The sequence below is a fragment of the Mirounga leonina genome, unplaced genomic scaffold (assembly GCF_011800145.1).
Source record: "Mirounga leonina isolate KUSES-001 unplaced genomic scaffold, KU_Mleo_1.0 Mir_82, whole genome shotgun sequence".
NCBI classification, from domain to species: Eukaryota; Metazoa; Chordata; class Mammalia; order Carnivora; family Phocidae; genus Mirounga; species Mirounga leonina.
Window position 1 is genome coordinate 39,908,999 of NW_023270825.1, and position 24,106 is coordinate 39,933,104.

General features: G+C 41.0%; 1 protein-coding gene across 2 annotated transcripts in view; it reads right to left on the reverse strand.

Moving 5' to 3' along the window:
* Positions 1-24,106, reverse strand: part of DAAM1 (dishevelled associated activator of morphogenesis 1) — a 164,581-nt gene that overhangs the window by 115,712 nt on the left and 24,763 nt on the right. Inside the window, exon 2 of one of the 2 annotated variants that reach the window (XM_034992414.1) lies at positions 17,332-17,482. The exons of the other annotated variant lie outside the window; for it this stretch is intronic. The gene's annotated coding sequence lies outside the window, so the exon portion shown is untranslated. The remainder of the gene's footprint in view (positions 1-17,331; positions 17,483-24,106) is intronic. 2 annotated transcript variants of the gene reach the window in all.

Sequence of the window (24,106 nt, forward strand, 5' to 3'; positions counted from 1 at the left end):
ATCCCAGGGTCCTGGGATCGAGTCCCACATCGGGCTCCCGGCTCAGCGGGGAGCCTGCCTCTCCCTCTGACCCTCTCCCCTCTCATGCTGTTTCTCTCTCGCTCGCTCTCTAAAAAATAAATAAAATCTTTAAAAAAAAAAAAAAGGACAAGAAAATTAATGTCAAAATAAGAGATGGTATAAAACTAAAAGAGACCTCAGAGTAACAAAGTCAAAAAAGTTAGGCTATGCATTTTAAGAGAACATTCAATCTACATTAAGATGATGATAAAAAATTGCTTTATTTTTATTTATACATGATTTCTACATATATACCACCACCTTTTTTCCTGTGTCCCGTGTCTCTTTTTTTTTCCTCCTAAAATCATCATTTACCTTATACACACCACTTTCCATTCCACGAAAATAATCAACCAGGACAATCTCTTTTCGGTAGGTCTCCCTCCTATTCATCAGCAGTAGACAGAGTTGTGACAAATGCTCTTGCTAACCTGGCTACTGGCTCCTTCTGTGGTTTCTCCTCTTACAAACACCACCCACCTCACAGAGTAGTGACACGTAAAGGTAAAAGCCAGTCTCTTTGTGGAAAAACACGCTGGTTAACAACTGTACTTGCTCAGACTGGAAAAGCAACCCAGGACAGAGATGCCCACAGGTAATCAACCTAAACACACACACACACACACACACACGCATGCATGCACGCACGCAGGCAGGCGTCAAACTGGTTTTTCCTCATAGGTACAACTCACAGGCAGTCAAGAATCACTCCTCTCCCCCACATACATACACAGAAATCCCAAGTTCACAATTCTGTGTGATAATTTATACATTTTTATTCATTCATTCATTCATTCATGGGCCTAGTATGTGCCCACTCTCCTGTTTAGTTTTGGGATACAAGGATGAACAAAACAGATGTGGATCTTGCCCTAGCACAGCTAGTTCGCAGGCATACAAGCCCAAGGCTTCTTAAGTCATTTCAAGGTCCAGACTCTGGCTCTGTGAGCAGTGAGTAAACAGAGTAGTCAATTTTCCACCTCATCTTTGACAGGGAAGAGCAGATTCTACTTGCTTCAAATAACAATTCAGTTTGCCAGTAACTTCCATGTTCCCTTGAATATAGCCGAGGAGAGGAAGTAAATGGAAGTAGAGGGTGATGTCTGTACTTAACAAACAGGGGACATAGGGTACCCTGCTAATGTTTGGAACCTCAAACAAGACACTGGCCTTCCATCTCCATCCATGAGGGATTAACTGCTACAGGAATTGCCCTCCCACTACAAATAACTAGACAAGTGGACAGAATACATGAAACAACTGTATTAACTACTAGAAAAAGGCACTGCAGGACAGTGATCCCTGAGGGAAGGAAATTCCAAGTGAGATGAGCTCTACTATCACCCCAACGTACTAGGCAGTAGGGCAGGAAGAGGGAACCCAAGCCAAGCCAAGCTCAGTGGTCTTGCTAAGTTGAGGAGTCAGAGATGAAGTTCAGGGAGAATGAGGCAGCAACTGTGGAAATCTACAAAGGGGTCCCCTCAAATCGTTGGCTGAGTACTGCTCTGCACAAGAACCCAGGGTTCACACTGGGCTGGGAATAACTGGCATTCCCACCAGCCTGAGTAGAAAGAGCCAGTTTACAGAAAACATCAGGAAAGGTCCCAAAAGAGTCCTAGACCCAGGGCTTCAAAGCAGCTTCAAAAGGGTCTCACTGATCCCAAGTAACTTGACTACGTGACAGAACAAAGGCCAACACTCTTTCAAGGGAGTCCTTCAGGCAGAAAGAAATTGATACCAGATAGTAATTTGGATCTATACAAAGCAATGAAGAATGCTGGAAATGGCCAACCTGTGGGTAAATATAAAACCAGACGCTGCCTCAGAGCTTCCCTCGCCATTAACCTTTAGGATGTGCTTTTGTAGAAATCCAATGATGACCCTAACAAGGTCAGAAGGAAAGGATCGAAGTAGGTCCTGGGTCTACCACTACGCCTCCAACCTCAGTCTCTTAGAGCCCTCTGGGCCACCATTTCCTCTGAATAATGCCCTCCCGTGAAGTGTCATCACATTCTATAATGACTAGGAAGGTGCTTTGGAAATTCTAAGGACTGAGCAAATATTTACCAAGTGCCTTCTAGGCATATTTTAGGCCCTTTTGTCTGGAGCTCAGTTTCCTCATCTGTAAAATGAAAATAATAGTACCCAGATCAGGGGGTTGTTGTTTGGATTAAATAAGTAAATATATGTAAAATATAAAAAATAATGTCTGGCCAGAGTAAGTTCTTAGAGACATGATTATTATTATCATCCTACCATTACAACTACTACTGTTACTGCTGCTGCTAATTCGTGCTACTACTGGGCACATGATGATAAAAAGACCAATTTGGTTCTTGCCCCCAGAGTCCACATTTGAGCTGTGCTATAAGGAAAACAATGCTTTGGGGATAATGCCGGAGAAAAAAGTGGGATAGCTGGGGAAAAAATTACTAGTCTGAAGGGGTCCCTAGACCTGAATTCCAGCTCTGTTCCTCAAGTAGCCCTGGGACCCTAGTTAAGTTGTTCAGCCTCTTGGAGACTCCGTTTATCCTTACAGAGGCAAGTGAGACTCTTCAAGGATCCTTTCCAGTTCTAACACCCGATGAAGTGAACCAGAGGACCCATTTTAGAAGCATGTTGCTCCTGCCTTTATTTGAGCCATCTAATCCTCACAGCATCGAATCCCCATATAGGAAACAATTAACCTCGACGAAGGGTAGTTCGTGGTTAGAAAGCTGTAAGAAATAAGCTCTGGATTTAGGATCAGTATAAAAGTCTGCACATAACTCCTAAGCCTAGAACCAACACCACCTTATTTCTCTCTCTAAAAATGGACGGAGTGCAATAGCCCTTTCCACCTATTGCTATAAAACCACCATTTGGATTTTGAGTAAGCAGGAAAGCTCTTTTGGTTCCAATGTTTGAATTGGCTCCAGTCAAACAGAATTCTCTCTCCTGTCTACAATTCTACAATTAAGAGGAAAAATGGTAGTACACTGTAGAAGCCCCTCATGCCTGAGAAAAGCAGAACTATGTGAACAGCTAGCCTCTTCAACCGGTCGTTTATACCAGCATGCACCACCATTGGTGAGCTATCAATTACAAACACAAAAGCTCCCACAAAATTAATTGGTTCAAATCTTACAAAATACAGCTAATTTTAGCCAAGTCTCAAAAACCAATATTTTCTTTTTTAATAAACATCAGTCAAGATAAAGGTCCCACTGGAGGAATAGGAAGTGGTGGAACCCTAAGAGAATGAATCTACAGCTGATCTTCCAAGGACAGTTGTAAAAGGAACTTTCCTGAAGTTTTCCCAACATGTTGCAGAGGATGAGCCAAGGATTTTGCAGAATCTTAGAAACAGCCCCTATTAACTGTATTGGAGAGAACATGTCGCACAACATTCACTCGGGGAAAGAAATATTTTTCTGTATATACATATAAAATGCTAAGTATCATTTCAGGCAATTCCCAGATCCCCTGTGGTTTACCACAGGCCTCAGCCTGAACACACAACCAAATGCACTAAAGGAGTCCTTAAAGCACACTTGCTGGTGCATATGCACACACGCACACGCAGCAAAATTTGGGAACATGCTGTATCTGTCTTGGCACCTGTGATTGCTCTCTCTAATGGACACCTTTCTTACCTATTTATCTACTCACACACCTATGGGAACTACCTCATCTCCTCCTCCATGTGATTCTAAAGGGGTAGTCAACCAAGTGATGCTGCCTCTCTACTGATAGCAGTCGGCACATGGCAATGGCGTGGCCAACCGAGGCACTCTATCCCCTGGGCAGTGACTCATCTAGAGATGGGGACCCAAAACAAAGACCAGAGGTCTTTATGTGCATTGATGCTGTAGATGAGAGAGTTGCTTTCTTTTTCCTGGAATCATGAGATACAAGGACCATAAACACATGGAATTTAGAATAGCTGCCTTTTCCACCATGTGTTGGAAACTGCTAAAAATGAAGCCAGCATAGACAACAGAAGAACTGAGAAATGGGACAAGAGGAATGGGGAGATGAGGAGGTTTCAATGACATCATTTAACTACTAGATCCAGCTAAGTCTCAAGTCAGATATCTTACCAGTGCATGTTTCAATGAACTTTTTTCCCTTAGACCAATTTAAGTGGGTTCTGTCCCTTCACAGTGCAAAAAACGAACAAACAACCTTGATTCATGTTCCACTTGACTAAATGAGATGGAAACTCTCACTTACTGAGCGCCTCCCAAGTGTCAGAGACCATGTGGAACATCAGTATGCATCATTTTATCTAATTTTTATCATCATGCTGGGAAGCAGATGTCAAATTTTACAATAAAGAAAGCAACCAAGAAAATCCGTAGAACTAGGAGGTGTCCGCAAGGATTTAAACCATACCTATCTCATTCCAAAGCCCATTCTCTTTCTACCAACTACACCCCTCAAACCACAAACCCGTGTCTCTCAAGCTATGGCATTATTTTCCAAGAATTGACCTAATAATCAAGCTGACAAACAAGTCATACATCCAAACACAAATGTTTCATTTTAGAGAAGGCTCTAAAGACTTTGCTGCTCACAAATCAATATGAATAATGTAACACCTCTTTTCTCAAATGATTCCTATTTTTGGAAACAAAATTTTGCCAGACTGACTTTCCAGGAATCTTAAATAAGCCAATGGGGGACTTATTCTCTGTGGCTTGGAAATAACACAAGTTTTGGTGTGTATGGTGCTGAAAAGACATAGTTAGAATATAGAATGTAAAAGTCATCATCATGCCTAAGCAGGAAGCATTCAGAAATAACCACTCCACTGCCCTTTCTCAAAGATAGGCCACAATCCAAAATTTTACTCATTCATCTCTAATTTTGTCCCCAGCAGTAGAGTTTGTGAGAGACAGACTGTGTGGCAAGGAAAGGAATCTAACAAGGGTTGGGGGAGACACAAGCAAAGCACAATTTAAGGAAAGTATCAAGAATCTGAAAATTCTACCATTAGGCCTTGCAAAAGAACGTATCACAGGTAAAGGTGTCAAACCAGTTGGGGGAGGTGAGAAAGAAGGGGGTGGAGAAACTGGAGTAGGCAAAGGTGTGGTCAATAGAATTTAATGTTCTGCTGGAGGGATAAAATACATTAGCTATATCTCTCTTTTTCCATCTAGGAAAAGAACTAGCATGGCAGTAAGGAAACTGTGTTTCACTAACCGGGCATTACTATCCTTTTTTGCAGGACTTGGGTGTAACAGGTGGAATTGAGGCCCCTATTTGGGTAATAGCCAACTGTCCTAATGATAGGTTGGATTATTTATTTTATAGAACCACAAGAAAAATGTAAAAGATGGGCGCCTGGGTGGCTCAGTTGGTTGGGCGACTGCCTTCGGCTCAGGTCATGATCCTGGAGTCCCAGGATCAAGTCCTGCGTCGGGCTCCCTGCTCAGCAGGGAGTCTGCTTCTCCCTCTGACCCTCCCCCCTCTCATGTGCTCTCTCTCTCTCAAATAAATAAATAAAATCTTTAAAAAAAAAAAAAAAGAAAAAGAAAAATGTAAAAGTTAAAACCATAGGGTATCACCCTATTTCATAACATGTAATAGTATATTCCCTTTGTAAGGTAATTTAGTTTTCTAAGTACTTGTGTATGCATGGCGCCATTTGATTTTCCCAACAACTCTGAGAGGAAGAGAAGCACAGGCAACCAGATACTGTTTTCACTTCTACTTTACAGATGAGAAACTGTCACTGAGCACTAAAGTGACCTCCACAAGCTCAAACCACTCCTAAGCAGCAGAGTAGGGACTTGAATTCAGGCCATCCTTCTTCCAATATTCTGATCTGCCAGCCTGACCATCCTAGAATTATCTAACAAAGAGTAGCCTTGGGCTCTTTTGTTGAAAGCTTCTGATGGAAGAAACATCATTTAGGTTATGTTCCAAATAGTTGATTATTATGCATCATCAATATATGTGATGTTTTAGAGGGCAATACACTGTACTTCCAGGAGGTGTCTATAGTGGCAAAAACCATACAAATGTAGGTAGTCCGGAGTTCTATTGGGTCAACTACAGCTTTACTGATTCTTCCACTCATCTAAACATTAATTAAGCAGCTATTTGTCAAGGGTTATATATGAAGGATTAAGGAATATAAAGTGGAACAAGCCATACTCTGTGCCTTTTAGAAATCAAACAGATAAGAGGGAGAGGCTGACTTGTAGATGTGCTATGAGAACACAGAGCAAAGAGAAACTATATCCAAGACTATCTCTACAGAGTGGAAAACAAGAGAAATCATACTTGGTTCCAGTCATTAAGGAACTTAGAATCTAACAGAGAAGAGACTCATGAACACAGCAAAATACCGAGCAATAGATATAAATGCCACAAAAGAGGTATTAAGTATTCTAAGTGTTCAGAGGACATAAAGGGCACTTCTAATTAGGATGACCTCAGAAATTTTTCAAAAAAGATGAAATATGAATAGGCCTTTAGAGAACTGTTCTATCTTAGTGGAGCCTAAGGAAAAGACCGCAAAAGCCAGCTGCCTGCTCCTTATAGAGACACATCCTGAGAAACTCCAGGTTCCATTTGGGTCTATGACAACCGTCTAGCTGAGGACTGTGGTGCTGCTAAACTCCCTTGAACTTTCTCTCATTCATAAGGTCATAAAGACATCTCAACAAACAAACAAACTGGATGAAAGACATCCAAGACAGTCATCTCTCATCTTTCTAGGACCTGAGCCATTAGGTTAAGAACAAGAATCATTTGTGCCTCCAATATTTCTCTCTAAATAGCCTTTGGACCCACTGATGGAAAGACTGCAATGTCAAGAACAAATATCTGACTCTTCAAGATTGTCAATTATCTCCTCACCAATCATTCTAACCAGAACACGTAGTTCTGAAGGAGAAACAAGTTATGACACACACTAATTTGAAGACATAGAAGTTATAAATAAGACTCAGGAATGATTCTAAACATTCTTAATAACGGGGAACACTCACCTAGCAAATTAGTCTCAAAAACCCATACAAATGTGTTTACCACACTTTAAAATGATTGGTAGGTAAAAAAACAAAACAAACAACAACAACAAAAAACAAACAAAAACCTATACAAATGTTTTAGGTTTATTAATGATGCTGTTTTAAATACTGCCTGGGTGGCGCCTGGGTGGCTCAGTCGTTAAGCGTCTGCCTTCAGCTCAGGTCATGATCCCAGGATCCTGGGATCGAGCCCCACATCGGGCTCCCTGCTCAGCGGGAAGCCTGCTTCTCCCTCTCCCAGTCCCCCTGCTTGTGTTCCCTCTCTCACTGTGTCTGTCAAATAAAAAAATAAAATCTTTAAAAAAAAAAAAAAACACTGGATTTTTATCAAGATTATTATAATCTAATTCTAACTGCTTAGTAGAACAAGTCAACTTTCATTGCATTTTCTTTAACTCTTTCAGTCATAAAAGAAAAGTAGAAACCCAATTCCAGAAGCAAACTCTGGGGCTATCATCTGTGAATCTGTAATCCTTCAAATAACAAAAAGAGCTAGTTCAGAGAGACTTTCCACGGACCAGCTGGTTCCTGCTCCGGGCAGCAGGGTGGGAAGAAGGGGAGAAGGTCCAGGACTAACAGTTTCCTTGGCTATTAGCGAAGTTCAGACATTTGGTAGTGTCTTACTAGTGTCGGTCCTGGTACAAAAACATTTATAAACTCAAGTTTTCACAAGTATGCCAATGGCATAAGGTAACCTTGACTTATTCTAAAGAAAAGTACATAAAGTTCTCCATAATTTCAGATCATTCCATTTCCTAAATCTGCTGCATCAGGCTAAACTAAACCCTATATTAGCCTAGGTTGGCCAGGAGTGGTCAAAATAAACTTTTTCAATTTTCAGTTCTCCTACGTATTTCTCCTGGTATTTCCACTGCAATGCTCAATCACTAATGAATTTTTCTGTTACAACAGTGTTGAATATGTATTTCACCCTCTGTGAGACGTCTCTTTTGGAATGTTGCTGACCTGCTACAAGTAAGTTTCACTACATGTTTTCTTCTAGAAGAACAAGAACAGATGTTCATAATTCTCCTAGTTGTAAACCAAATGAACATATAGAGCTTCCAATTAAGTAAGACAGCTACTCTTCAAACCTCACTCTTTCAAATATACTCTAGAATGTATAGGTTAAAACGGATGGACTCTACATAAAAGGTGGGCAAACTACAGCCTAAAAGCCAAATACAGCACCCCACCCCTCACCAATAATTTTTGTAAATGAACTTTTACTGGATCACAGCCACACCTAGGTTTACACACTGTCTGTACCTGCTTTCTGAGTAGTTGCAACAGAGATATCTGGCCCCCAAAACCTAAAACATTTACTATGTAGCACCTTATAGAAAAGTCTGTTGACCTCTGGTCTATATTAAGTACACGAAACAAGAACAGTTTGGGGATGTTTTCAAAAACACATATTAAAATAAATTCGGGGCGCCTGGGTGGCTCAGTCGGTTAAGCGTCTGCCTTCGGCTCAGGTCATGATCCCAGGGTCCTGGGATCGAGCCCCACATCGGGCTCCCTGCTCTGCGGGACGCCTGCTTCTCCCTCTCCCACTCCCCCTACTTTTGTTCCCTCTCTCGCTGTGTCTCTCTGTGTCAAATAAATAAATAAAATCTTTAAAAAAAAAAATAAATTCACTCATTCATTCAACAAATATATATACAAGCATATATTAATTAATCTTTGGAAACTGTTCTAGGGGCTGGAGATCCATTAATGAACTGGAAAGATGAGGCCCCTGTCTTCAAGGTCATATCCTCGTAAGAGGAGACAGACAGCCATGACTATTTCAATTCCAGATAGATAAAATAGGATATTTAGAGAGAGTAGCCAAGGACTCTGAAGCGGTGGTAATTCTTAAGGAGATGCAAAGTCATGAGGATGACTGCTCAGGAGATGCCACTGGAATGGACATTTGAATGATGAGAAGCCAAACATGCAAAGATCTAAAGATCATCCCAGGCAGAGGGAAGAGCAAAGGCTCAAGGGGAAGAAATGCTAGGCCTTCTCAAGAAACAAAAAGGCGACTAATGTACCTGAAGCACAGTGGAAAAGAGAAAGAGGCATAAGGTAATAAGGTCAAGGGGTCAGCAAGGGCCAATGAATCATAACAAAATCATGATTCTAGTAAATTTCCATCTCCAGCTCCTTAGCTATTAAAAAACACTACTAGATTAAAAAAAGACTAATCATAGCATAAGGATTGCTTTGGCAACTTCATTTTGCCACTTCCTTTTGATCTGCTGAAAATTACCTGAAGCTCAAATGCCAAGCAGCCCAAGAAAGAACACTTTGTTAGAGACATTTTCTGCTAAGGAAGTAATTACCCCTTCTCCCTGTACAACCCCCCTCCCAAAAAAGACTGACTGCTCTTCTCATTGGAAAGACATAAAGTGACCATTTCAAATGGGATTTTTTTTTTTTAAGAAAGAGAATTTCCCGTTATTAAGCATAATTAAGCCTATTTTCCTAAGTCTACTAGGCTATTCATTCAATGAAATGAGGTCTGTCTCCTCACCACCTCTGAGTACCAGCTGTGTGCATGTCCCCACCAAAAATCTTTCGAAGCAGTTGGCTGGTTTGGACAAAATGTAATTTTCCTTGAAAGCCTGGAAAGATACACCATATGGCTTGGTTTGCCATCTCCAAAGTAAATGGAGGACTGTTTCACTGCAGAAAATTTCAACATGTTGCTGAATAGCCACCAAATCAATCTCCTCTGTTAAGGCCCTTTCTTTTTCTTCATTTTTTTTTTTAGAAGATTTATGAATCTGAAAAGACAATTTTCCATGTTTAGATCCAAAAATAAAAGAAGTCAACGGCATTCAGAAGAAAGGCCAAGGCAGAGGTGCTCTGATAAAACCATGACTCTCAGTGAACAACTAAATCTAGGGAGAATGAGTAGTTATGAGATATTCTGGAGGTATGACAACCAACTGGCCTTCACTAAGACATGACAATGCACAGATCTGCAGAACAAGGCCCGCTCATCGGTGAACACTGTGTGATGACAGGTATGGTATGGATATTTATAAGCAGATTTAAACTGCTATAGAAGAGCAGTGTTGAAAAATATGCTGAAGCATGAACCATCAAGCAACAGCAAAGCCAGAGAAAAACCAGCACGCAACTTCCCAAGAGAATCAGTTTTCTCCCCTGTAAAGCAGGGATAAATCAGTAGTAACCTGGGATGTCTGGGTGGCTCAGTCGGTTAATCTGCTGCCTTCGGCTCAGGTCATGATCCCAGGGTCCTGGGATCGAGTCCCACATCAGGCTCCTTGCTCAGCGGGGAGCCTGCTTCTCCCTCTGCCTGCAGCTCCCCCTGCTTGTGCTCTCTCTCTAACAAATAAATAAAATCTTAAAACAAAACAGTAGTAACCTTCAGGCTGGTGGACACTTTATTAGGTGCTCAGTAAATAATATACTAATCAAATGCACCAATCACCTTACATGCTTTACCTCACTGAATCCTCATTAAACCCAGAGGTAGGTCCTATTTTGCCATACTTACAATTGATTAGAAACAAATGCCCAGAGGGGTTATATAATTTGCCCAAAAATACTCATTCGGTAAATGGCATCACTTAGATCCAAAACTGGCCAGCTCCAAAGTCTATAAGCAACAGAAGTTGCATTTTGGTGGTCCACCAACAAACTCTTAGACCTACTCAGTGTTGACTAATAATATGGTAGCAGCTAATATTTGTTAAATGCTTACTATATGCCAGACACTGAGTTCTTCTCAATGGACTATCTCATCAAGTCCTATATGATGTGGTTTTTATTACTGGCACTGTTTTACAGTCAGGCTCTGAGATTCAAAGATTAAGTATATTGCCCAAGGTCACATAGGTGATAAATGGTGCAACTGAGATTTGAAGTCGCTGTCTGGTTCCAGAGCCAAACTCTTAACCACTAGACCAAACAGTCTCCTTAAAAAATAATAATGTTTTAAAATGTAGTTTTATTAATTGCCAAGTAGTTGGACATCTTTTTTTTTTTTTAAGATTTTATTTATTTGACAGACAGAGACACAGCGAGACAGGGAACACAAGCAGGGGGAGTGGGAGAGGGAAAAGCAGGCTTCCTGCGGAGCAGGGAGGCTGATGCGGGGCTTGATCCCAGGACCCTGGGATCATGACCTAAGCAGAAGGCAGACGCTTAATGACTGAGCCACCCAGGCGCCCCTGGACATCCTATTAACACAGAACTTTCATTCCCAAGCAACGACAAGTTGATGCACAGTTTGCCATCGTCCCAGCACTGCCTACTCTTTCTCCAACATCAAGGCTAGGAGTCAGCTGCCATTTTTCATTATTATTGTTTGCTCTTTTTTTTTCCCCTTAAAATACTTCTTGGGCTTCATTTCTATCAAAAGTGGGAAATAGAAGACAGTGAGCCACATGTCCAAAGAAAAATGGGAGACAAGTGGAAATGAATATTCTTGTGTGTTTAATATGCAAAGTGAATGACTGCTTTCCTTCCCATGCTCAGTTACATTACCTATCTGCTAGAAACATTTGAATTTGATCTGTCTTAACTTCTACATCATTATAAGCAGCAAAAGACATGTTGACAGCAAGTATACAGCTGTTTAAGAGAGAAAACTTTAAATTCTGTCAACAGGATGATAGAAGGAGTCCCACATGCCATAGAATGCTGCTTCTTAAATTCACATGACTTGGAAGACTCCGGTCAATTTAGTATCTGTTTTGTTTTACAAATGTATATTTGCTTGGATAGAAAGAAACTCAGGCCCAGGAAGAGGCTCCGTGTTACCCTGTGGAACACTACTACCTCCCCGGGTAAGGGGATCCTTATTTGAAAAAAAGTCCTCTCAACCCCCATGTCATCATCACCACTGTGCTTGCTTAGCTGCAATGTTTGTTTCCACTTAGACTAGTCACTGTACAACCCAGTCAGACCTCCAGTTGACAAAGGCTACCTAAGTCTAGTTCCACTATGGCCCCACTGGAGACCTATTTGTAAGGAAGTGGTAAGAGGCCCATCCAGACACCTGCCCTTTCACAGAGAAATAATGGATTTGTCATGTGGTTTGCCTCATCTACATCTCAGCTGAAATTCCATTTGCAAGGGAAAGAGAGTTAATGATGGGCCTTAAATTTCTTTTTTTTTTTTAAAGATTTTATTTATTTATTTGAGAGAGAGAGAGAATGAGAGAGAGCAAGCACATGAGAGGAGGGAGGGTCAGAGGGAGAAGCAGACTCCCCACCGAGCAGGGAGCCTGATGAGGGACTCGATCCAGGGACTCCAGGATCATGACCCGAGCCGAAGGCAGCCGCTCAACCAACTGAGCCACCCAGGCGCCTGGGCCTTAAATTCCTAAATCCACTAAGGCTTATACCAGTAAGCTGACAGCACTAAATTTACCCCATTGCTGTTCCATTATCTCATACATTCTACTATTAAAATGGGCAACGGGGGATTCATTTCAACCTAGTGAACTATTTATAGGCAGGAAAATAGCCATGGCCACCTATTAGGATGGAAACCACCATCCAGAGCCATGGCTTTGCTGAAGGGTCTCTGAGGATTTTCTAAGAACAGAAGCTGACCCACATGGTGGGGTTAAGCCTCCTTCCTTTGAATTTCAACCAAGAAGTTTAATCAAGCAGCTTTTATGCAAACTTATGTACTCTTACCAAGTTCCTAGAACCTATGACTATTACTGTTGACCCCTGTTAGAAGGTAAAAAAAAAAAAAAAAAAAAGTGAAATCTTTCTACTTTATTTACTTCAAAATGAGAGCAGAATGAATATACAAAGAGCCAGGATAGGTCACAAGTAAATGAAAAGTTCCTTTTCATCTTATTTGCATGTTTTTTATTCTTGGTTTTACCTCCCTTTAAGAGCCATGTAAAGTGAGTTTCTAAATCAAACTCATAAAAATCAAACCTACAACTCACCAAAATCAAATTCTAAATGATACAGTGGTGTCAGGAAGATTTCTTCCAAATATAATGGAAAACAAACTACAAAAAGCATCCTCTGCTCAGTGAGAACCAAGAGTGTCATTACTAAACGTGTTAAATCAGTAACTTCCACAGCTGATGTGTCAGGTTGGGCAAAACGGCATAAACTAAAGAAACACCCTGGGAAGAACTTTAGTTTCAATACTTGCTGGCTCATCACAGCTACAATATTCATACTCTACCCTTCATTTTAAAAAATTTATTAGATGACTTCCCTAACATTTTCTAAATGTAATATAACTTTAAAAAAATCAATAAAAAATTAAGGTGTTTTAGAATTCAGAGGAGAAAAATGGAGAGTATTCACTCTACCAAAGGACTGCCAGTTGTAACTAGGAGAAAAAAATTGCTTAAAACCAGAGGTAAGTCTAAAACAAAGTAACCTTTTGATCTACAACACTTAAGGGAAGGACAGTGGGAAAAGGCAGGCAAGGAAGACAGGATTTATTCAGATTACAAAATGACATGTGTACTGAGTGTGCTGGGCTCCAGGTGGTTCTTGAGTAAAGACAAGAGTAAGGAAAAGCTATCAAGCATAGCACACATAAATATGACCCTGGCCCTAGGGGAAAAAAATCTGAGCAATGAAGCCCAAATATAGGAGCACAGTCTAAAAATAACCCTTCTGCATCTACAGAGGTATTTTCCTGTTAGTGTTCATTTGAAATGTGTGGGAAGACAAAACAGTTTGAATTAAGTGAATTTCCAGATATTATAAAGTCAAGTGATGCTCTAAACCATATTCGACCAATAGTAAAAAATCAATTTCTCCTTCCTCTAGTTTTCTTGGGGGCAGGGGAACACAAAGGAAAATAATGGGCAAGAATGTCATTCTAAATTCTAGGAGAAGCTGATACTATCTCTAGGTAAAACATCTTAATGTCTATGTCATGGGAAACATTAAATCCTTGGAATTGTGTCAGTGAGAACCACTATAATTATTTTTTTTCCATAAAGAAAGATGAATAGAAGATGACAGAATGTTGACACTGTGGTTACATTTTCCTATCATGCCACAATTTAAAAGATTTCAGTATCACTGCCTAGGGTGTTCCCTCGTCCCCCTTAAATGAAAAAAAAAAAAAAAAAGTGGTGTTTAAAAAAAAAAACCCACAGCCTATGGGTTGACATATGTAATTCCAGCACTTCTTCAAAAAATATTTAAAGGGTATCTACTAGTAACCAGATTCTATGCTCCATGCTGCCTCCAGCTGAGGTCAATCTTTTCCCCAATGGCAAGTAGAAAAAGATGGGCCTTACTTCTTTTTTCCACACTATTTAAAATTATAGAAATACAATGGTAGTGCAAAAATAAAGAAATGGAGTACCAAAGGATCCCTTTTCACTATATAAGAGCAGAGAGAAGGCATAAGAATACGTCCTTTTGGTCACATGGGAAAAACAGTCCCACCTTGACTATTTCAGTATAAAGCAAAGATAGAGCTTGGTGGTAATGACTGGGCAGATGTCACTGAGTCCCACTGTGACACCCTGCCTTTGGAGCTATGAGTAACACCCATTCAATAGTCCTGGGCGTGCATATGGGTGCCCAGCAGTGATGGTAGGACAGAAAACGAGACCCCATCTCTGCCCTCAAGAAGAGTCAAGTTTTAGTGGAAGAACTTACAGTGTGAAAGATTTTTCCTATTCATGCTCAGGAGCACCAGATCTGGTCTGGGACGCCGTGGAAATCTACACAAGGATGTTGTTACAGATTACCTGTCCCAAAAATCCAGGCCCACATCCAAACCCTTTTTTTTTTTTTTTGGCATACTTTATGCAGCACAGAATGAACACTTCCAGGGATGTTCAGAGTTGTGACAAATTAAATTTGCAAAGCACACCTCTGATACCTGGCCATCCCAAACAAGTCCTTCAGGACTTTCACACAAAAGTAGATCTCACAATCTCACAGCCAGTTGTCTCAGTTAAACAATGGAAGCAAACAAGAAGGTGACTTACATAGGTGGTCTGTGATGGAGAGTCAGAGACTTGCGCCTTTTTCACTGAAAGCACATTTTCAGGACTGTGGGACAGAAGGAAGGAAATGACAGGTACACCACACCTTTCCTGCTCATCTGTAAACCCATTTCTGTGGTGGTTCACTTTCTAAAGTACCCACTGTATTTACAATAGAGTCTGTATTAAGAATTAGAAGCTAAAATTAGAACATAAGAGAATTATTTTAAAGGTATACCATATATTAATTAAGCCATGGAGAAATGAATTATTTTGACTTAAGAGTAGTTAGTTGGAAACACTGGACCTAGGCTGAACACTTTTTTTTTTTTTTAAAGATTTTATTTATTTATTTGAGACAGAGAGAATGAGAGACAGAGAACATGAGAGGGAGGAGGGTCAGAGGGAGAAGCAGACTCCCTGCCGAGCAGGGAGCCCGATGCGGGACTCGATCCCAGGACTCCAGGATCATGACCTGAGCCGAAGGCAGTCGCTTAACCAACTGAGCCATCCAGGCACCCGGCTGAACACTTCTTATTAAAATACAGAAGTGAGAAAAGAATCTGACAGAGACATGACTGGAGACCATTGGGCAGTGCCATTCGATGTAAAATGATCTAGGGATGTTATTGCTATTGAGTACCATGGCCCATTCCTAGATTCTAGGGAAAGAGCCCTTGTACTGTATTTTCAGGACAAATGCCTCCCAATCTAATGAAGATCCTTTCTTCTTTGGTCTTTCTCAACTTCTATTTCTCTTGTTAGTAAAAGGGGGGTTTAACCCATGCTGGCAGATACATGGACAAAAGCATGTTAAGTTGCCCCCCCCCCCCCCCATTTCAGAGAACTGAGAATCCTGCTGAAATCTAGTGTTGTTTTTGCCTGTCTGGCATATGGATTTTATAGGCAATCACCTACCCCTTCTCCTTGCACTCTTGGGGTCACACTTGCTATCCCTCTAACCCTGCCAAAAATGTGCCAATGCTGAACAAAGACCTAGGATAGATGAAGTAGACTTTCTCCTCGGAATTCTAAGTCTCTCCAGCTTTCTTACAGGTACAAGGGCTACCTCATATTCTTCAGGCAACTTTTTTTTTTTCCCTTTTTTGCTTAAGTTTAGTTTCTCTTGCTTACAATCAAAGTAATTCTGACGCATCAGCTAAAAGAAAAAGGATAAAGAAGTAGCGCCTTTGGTCCTACTTGGTGGCTTCTCTATGATCTTCCAGGGGTACAAACCAAGTCAGCCCAGAGAACAGCACACCAAGGAAGCAGGCATTAGTTCAATACTGTTCTACCAAGGTGAGTGTCCCCAGGGGCAGTCTACCAAATGGACTCCAGTGAAAAATCTCTCAAGCTCCATTCTCAACTACTGGAAAATAATAAGAAGTACCACATTGATCATTCAAATGCAAAAGCATCATCAAACAATTAAAATATATTTTGAGCCTATGTCCCACTGGATTCCTTGCACTTTTTTTATTTGCCCCAATGCCATAAGGCTTGTGTTTCTTAACACATTCATGAATAAGAGGGTTCAGTGAGTATAAATATCAACCTATGGACAAACACAGGCAATTTACCACTCTTTTTAGTACTGAGAGCTTACATTTTATAGTACTGTGCAAAATGATCCCATGTACTATCTCTCCACTGATCTTCACAAGCCTCCTCTAAGTAGGCAGGGAAGCCAGGCATCATAATACTCATTTTACAAAAGAGGTAGTTAGATCAAACCCTGCCCAGAATCACAGAGCTAGTAGTGGAAATGCTGGCCCACTGCTGGGCTCTGATCTCTGCCCACCAAACACAGCACTCTACTGCACATCATGACAAATCCAGAATCCTAAAGCCACTATATTTAGTTCCAGGGGTCCTCATTGGTAATGGAAGAAATAGGGCTAAATGAATCTGTGGAGTAAGGTGGAGAGGAGAAGCAACGAATGGCAAAGAAAGAGATAGCCAAGTCCTACCTTGTGTTAGAGGAAAAAAGAGTTTCATCAGTGTTGCTTCACTAACCACATTCAATTTCCGGCTTCTTCATGAAAGCTATTAATTATCATTAATAGACTCATAATAAGTATTATTGGAAACAATGAGTATGCTTAATAAAGAAACCATGTAATAAGCCAGATCATTGTTCAAAACTAGGCAAACATCTTTAATATAGAATATTCAATTTTAGTACCTTAAATGTTAAAGAAAATGAAAAACAAAACAAAAAAACCCCACACTGAGCATGTTTGCTCTGGAGTTAGCCAATTTTAAGTTAAGTACTATATATTAAATACTTACAGGTTAAGTACAGGTAGTACATACACTGTCCTTGCCTTTCAGGAGCTTAAAATTTAGTTAAGTTCTATGATATGTCCAGAAAATAGAGCCATCAATTCTCTGACTTCCATGGATCTCTTCTTCAGATCAGTCTATCTCCTGCCAGAAGCTTCTGGTAAAACAAAACCACAGAAGGAGGCGCCTTGAAATGTGGATCAAATGCTTAAAATCAAGAACTAAATCCAAGATAATACTTTTCAACATGGCTCAATGATGAGTAATACAGATGCCATTCTGGAAAATCTGTGTTTTCAAAAAACACAGGAATCACTCTTGGGTCCAAACACAATCTATGGCTAGCACCCAGCCAAGGTAAATGTATGCATTTGGAGCAAGATATTAGATCAGAGTTAAAAATGAATAAAAGCATGGCTAGATGTAGTAATACAGTCCCTGAAGCAAAGGAGCGGACACCTAAGGAATACTAGAAAAGCAGGACCCTGAGAACAAGAAGCCAGAGTAAGCACTCAATGAATCAGAACATGACAGCCAAGTTCATGTTCAAACTAAACATTATGTGTTTATATGTTCATGAACATATGAAAGACATTGACACTAATTTTTTACTAGACCTAAGATCAGTTCTGAAGAGTAGAAATTCCAATTTTCTAGACTTTATCTCAAGTTTTACTCTTGGAGGAGGGAGTATTCTATCATAGTTTACACATAAATTTATCATGGGCTTAAAAAAATTTTTTTTTTGAAAAGTGCTACCAACTCTAACCAGGCATGAAAAATAATAAAAGAATAAAGAAAATGAGTGATTCTTCATGAAAGAGAGAATATAAGAGCTGCTTTTTGAAGTGCTGAACAAAAATAAGAAGTGCTCTTGCTTGTTCCAGAAGACAGCGGAGAACAAGAACCAGGATACTCACACGACAGCATGGCAACGTTTATGCCAACAACTGGCTAATTGCTATGGAGTTTTTTCCAGCCCTCAGGAAAATATTATTTATAAAATTTCATATAACCTCACGTACAAGGTTTCTGAAGATAGGCTGTTGATGGTGTTGGAGAGGGGGTGGGTGCTGGCGATAGAGAGTGTTAAATTCCTCTTCAGTATCATACCCTTGGCCTAAGAGGAATTTAGATATAATTTTGATGTACACACCATCACCACCAAATGCCCACTTTAGAAAGAACACAGTTATATATTCTTAAGCCACTGAGAATTATTCGAGGTAATGAAGTTAAAAAAGGAATGCTTACATTGGCTAGGAAAGGTCTTTCAGTTAATTGCCACTCCTCTGTCCATTTACCAGAACCTTCCTGGAGAGCTAACACGTTGTGTGCCTATGTTCTATGGCTTGTATGTAGTCTCAACCCTTGGATGTCAGTTACACAAAAGCATCAACAACTTAATAGTCACTGGTGGTAGGGTGAGGGAGTGGAAGACTTGTGCCCAAATCTTCTGGTCATAAATTTATAACTTGTGAATACAAATTTCAAGGTAGATAGATAGAGTTAACAAATATCCAGTCTTAAAAATATCTCCAAAGAACTAAAAGTCAATAGACATAAATTTAAACCAAAATGCAACCTAATCTCCCAAAAGACAAAGCCTGCTTAAAATGAAACTCATACATTCATGTGCCTTTAGGAAACATTCACGGCCATTAGGAAACAGGCCAATAAATATACCTTGGTAAAATTTTAATTACCCTCATCTCACTCCTGGACACAGAATTAGAGGTATCAGGTTTTTTGGTTTTTTTTTTTTTAAGATGTTATTTAAATTAATTAACTAAAGATGTTACTTTAAAGTAATCTCTACACCCAACGTGGGGCTCAAACTTACAACCCAGAGATCAAGGGACCCATGCTCTACAGACTGAGCCAGCCAGGTGCCCCTAGAAGTATCAGTTCTAATGGAAGGGATGGTAGATAGTAATTATTTATACTGTTTCAGAAAGTCTAACATGCATTGGAATATGAGCAAGTTGACCCTTTGGAAACGGAACCATTGCAAGGAAACACTGCCCAGAAACAACTGAAGCATGAATGACACATTCTGTTACTTCTCTTATTTTAGGCTAGGAATAGGCAGCAATAATTTACCAGCACCTGAATTCACCTAAGCAAAGCTTTCTCTTTGCTGTCATTAATATCATGCTTGGCCCTTATGGGACAGAGAAAAGTCTATAGTCAGCCAACTTTCCGTGACGACGGACATGCTCTATCTCTGCACTGTCCAAGAGAGTAGCCACCAGCCACATGTGGCTAATGAAGGTCTGAAATGTGGCTAGTATGAATGATGAATTCCACTTCTAATTTAATTTTAACTAACTATTAATTAAATAGCCCCAAATGGCTAGTTGCTACCATTTTGGACAGCATAGGACGTGTTTTATTTAGAAGAATCAATCTCAGACTTCTCGTAACTTCAGTTACAAACCACACACTGATATAGTCAGAAGCCCACTAAAGATATCACAAAGAGATGAAAGGGCAATTTTCCTTTATCAAATAATACTGGACTTATATTGGATAAACTGTAATGTAGATAAATCCACTCACAGTACTCAAGGTGAAGGTATGAAGTATGAAGTGTTACGGTGACTGATGCCTTAGAAGTCAGTCACGGACACTCACAGGAAGCTAGACCTGAGACCCGGCAGGTCAGACAGGCTGCCTCTGAGTTCACGGTGGCCAGCAACAAAAAAGGTACATGTACAGATTAGGAAGAACCAGTTTTCCACCCCCACCCACATGAGAACCAGCCTTTTTCAGACAGTTCTCTTTCTCCCAAGACCAGGTCAAACACAACGCCAGATGAACAAAGATCTGTTTTAAAATTGTTTAAACTGCAGGAAACTCCTATTTGGGGGAGTGTGGGATGGTATTATGAACTCTCAATCCAGTCAAAGCATGGCTGGACCATAATAAGTCAAAAGAAATATATGTGTATATATTTAGAATTCAACTCTTTACAGTTCCAATTGAAGTAACTAAGCCAAATACACAATTACAGAAATTACATAGAGACACAGCTAACAGAAAACACATCAATTGTTACTCTAATCTTAAAGTATACCAATAAATACTTCACAGTGATATGAAATTGACCCTTGAAATAGTTGTACTTAAAACCTGTTTTGAGAGAGCCTAATCTCTGCAATATAGGCATAATAAAGTGCATAGGCAATCTGCAGGGGTGTAATAAATAGGCAGCTGTCCAAAAATCACCCCCCCCACACACACACACTCAACAAGGCCAACCTCATTTTAATGAAAGCAAGATACTGACTTGACAGAGATAACAAAGGACCTTGAATGCACGTGCCCGAGATGGGCAGTTTTTAATGGAGAGCAGACAGGAACAGGAGGTCCTGTCCTGATTTGAGTGGGTCATTTCAGGGAGGGATTCCGGCAAGTCAGAGGACGTACGACTAGACGGCGATCAGAGGAGCAGACCAGCAAAAACAGGGCTGGAGAGGCCCCAGGGACAAATACCTTCCCAACCCTCCCTGTGTCACAAGGAGAGTGACAGAGGCTCACACTGGGTGTAGGAATGAAAATCTAGAGGCAATCTACGCTTGCAAACATCATTCATAAAGTTCTATCCTGCAAGAATAAAAATGAGGGCACGCGAGAAGGGCAGTCATCAGAGGCAGGCCTTCCCTGCTACAGTAATCTGATTACATACTGCCAATATACAACCCAAAGTAACCAACAGTGGCCAGAAGGCAGTGGGAGTTATATCTATGTACCAAGACTAAGAAAGGACATTTCATTTCTCCATTTCTTGTTGTTCTCAAGTCCTACTCCCTGCCTACTCCCCAGGTCCCACACAGAGCAAGGGATCCAGGATCTTGTCTTTGGCTGGTGTCCTGGGCCATTTCCAGGATCTCTGAACTTGCCTGTTCAAGGCCACGGTGGATTATGAAAGGTCTTCTCATCCTGAGCTCAGACATGGCAAATGAAACCAATGCCTGGTGCAGGCCTGTAACAAGCCTGAGATGCTGCGGCCTGCAGAAAGCATGGTCTAGGGCAGGCCTGCCAGTGGCCCCGAGCCAGCTGACCAGCATCCAGTCACCGTTTCTTTTCCAAACACCAACTGAACAAACCTTGATTCAGCTCTTAGGTTACGCTCCGGTGGAGAACAGCACAGAGGAAGCACCAAGAGAATGACTGGAGAGAAACTATTCTGGGCATAAACCAAGTACATGTTCCAGTGGAATTGTTAATAACTCAGGGGTCTTTTATGTTTGTTTGAACCTTCCATGTCTAGCTGAGGAAAAGACATATTTCTTTTTTCTCCTCAGGGAGAATAAAAGCAGGAAAGTAAAATTCCTGGTAATGTCATATCCAGTCAAACAGGAAGGTTTGTAGGCTCAGGGCTGAAAGGTTTCCAAAACTACACTGAGCCAATCTGAAAATAATTTATTTGATTTTCATTTGTTTCATTTCCTCCAAAATTATCATTCAGCTCCCTGTTCCCATACCCACTAAGACGAAAGGAAGCATTCTGTAAACACAACAAAAATATAGTATTTAAGAAACACCTGAGATGTAAAGAAATTGGAACCCTCATTCATTGCTGGTGGAAATAAATGGTACAGCCACTTTGGAAAACAATTTGGCAGTTCCTCAAAATGTTAAACAGAGAGTCTCCGTATGACCCAGCAATTCTATTCTTAGGTATTTACCCAAGAAAACTGAAAATATACATTCACTCAAAAACTTGTACACAGACAGTGATAGCAGCATTCTTCATAATAACCAAAGAATGGAAACAACCAAAATGTCCACGAATAAACAAAATGTGGTATATCCATAAAATGAAATATTATTTGGCAACAAAAAGAACTGTTGTACTGATATATGCTATGACACAGATGAACTTTTGGAAACTTTATTCTAAGTGAAAGAAGCCCGTCACAGAAGGCCACATATTGTATGACTCCATTTACATTAAATGTCCAGAATAGGCCAATGGTCACATACTGTATGACTCCATTTACATTAAATGTCCAGAATAGGCCAATCCATACAGACAGAAAGCAGATTCCTGGTGGCCTGGGATGGAGATGGGGGTGGGGGTGAGGATGGGAGTAGCAGGAGAATGACTGCAGTCACAGATGACTGCTAATGCCTTTGAAGTTCCTTTCTGGAGAGTTGAAATGTTCTAGGATTAGGGGCGCCTGGCTGGCTCAGTGAGAAGAGCATGCGACTCTTGATCTCAAGAGTCATGAGTTCGAGCCCCGTGTTGGGTGTAGAGATTACTGAAGTAAATACAAAACTTTTTTTAAAAATTTAAAAGGAAGAAAATGTTCAAGGATTAGACGGTGGGGATGGTTGTACAACTCTGAATAAGCCCATGAATGGGGGAAAAAAAACAAATTTACTCTAAAATACATGACTTACGTATGTGAAATATATCTTATCAAGAGAAGAAAGAAGGAAGGGAAGAATCGAGGATGGAAATCAAGAAGCAGTGCTCGCTTCAGCAGCACATATACTAAAATTGGAAATCAAGAAGCAAAAGAAGTCAGACCTGAAATGTCTTACCTGGAAGGATAGACTGTTGGAGAGCTGACAGACGAAAGGAAAAGGTAGCAGTTATTTTAATTGCCATGTGGAAAATCGCAAGAAATTCCTGCTTGAATGAAGTCTTCCACTAAGTTCCCCAAACTTCCTGTACATCTCAGCTTTACGACTTAGGAGCAAAAATTACTGCTTAATTATCTAATAGTCGGTTTTCCGATGTAACATTCTCCTATGTTCCTTTTTTCTCTCTTCTCTTTATTTCCTAACTTTTTGCTCCACTGCTTCAGTAAAAAGTGAGCCGGGCCAGAGAAAGTCCTTTCCTTTTCTCATCATCGAATCTGTTAAAACATATGGGAAAGGGGGGCGCCTGGGTGGCTCAGTCGTTGAGCGTCTGCTTTTGGCTCGGGTCACGGTTCCAGGGTCCTGGGATGGAGCCCCGCATCGGGCTCTGCTCGGCGGGAAGGCTGCTTCTCCCTCTCCCACTCCCCCTGCTTGTGTTCCCTCTCTCACTGTGTCTCTCTCTGTCAAATAAATAAATAAAAATTAAAAAAAAAAAATGGGAAAGGAAGAAGTTGAAACTGTTGGCCAAAATGAGGCATTTGGCTTCGCCGCAGTGAAAAGAACAGCGTCTCCACGAGAGAGAGGAAGACCTTCCTGAGAGGGTCAGGAAGCAAGAGGCCTGTCAGGGATCTGCGGGAGCAGTCAGCATCACCTCGGCCTGCCAACCGGGAAGGCACTTAACACTCCACACCCAGGTATAGCGCGAGAGTACACAGCACCTCCACCATCTGTCACCAGACACTCATTCCAGCTATCCTGGATCACCTACAGCCCCAAACGGCCAAGGTCAACAAGGAAAACAAATCCTAGAAATCACAGCAGATCATGGCAGGCCTCGGAGGGACGTTGGGCTGTGTGCTAACTCCCCAGGCAGAGTAGCGTAGCCCAGGCCAGGTATGTTAAGCATCCTGTTGGCTGGTGTCTTTTTTTTTTTTTTTAAAGATTTTATTTATTTATTTGAGAGAGAATGAGAGACAGAGAGCATGAGAGGGAGGAGGGTCAGAGGGAGAAGCAGACTCCCTGCCGAGCAGGGAGCCCGATGCGGGACTCGATCCCAGGACTCCAGGATCATGACCTGAGCCGAAGGCAGTCGCTTAACCAACTGAGCCACCCAGGCGCCCTGTTAGCTGGTGTCTTGATGGCATGCTGATCCGATAATGGCAAAAGATGACCACTGCAGAGAAAT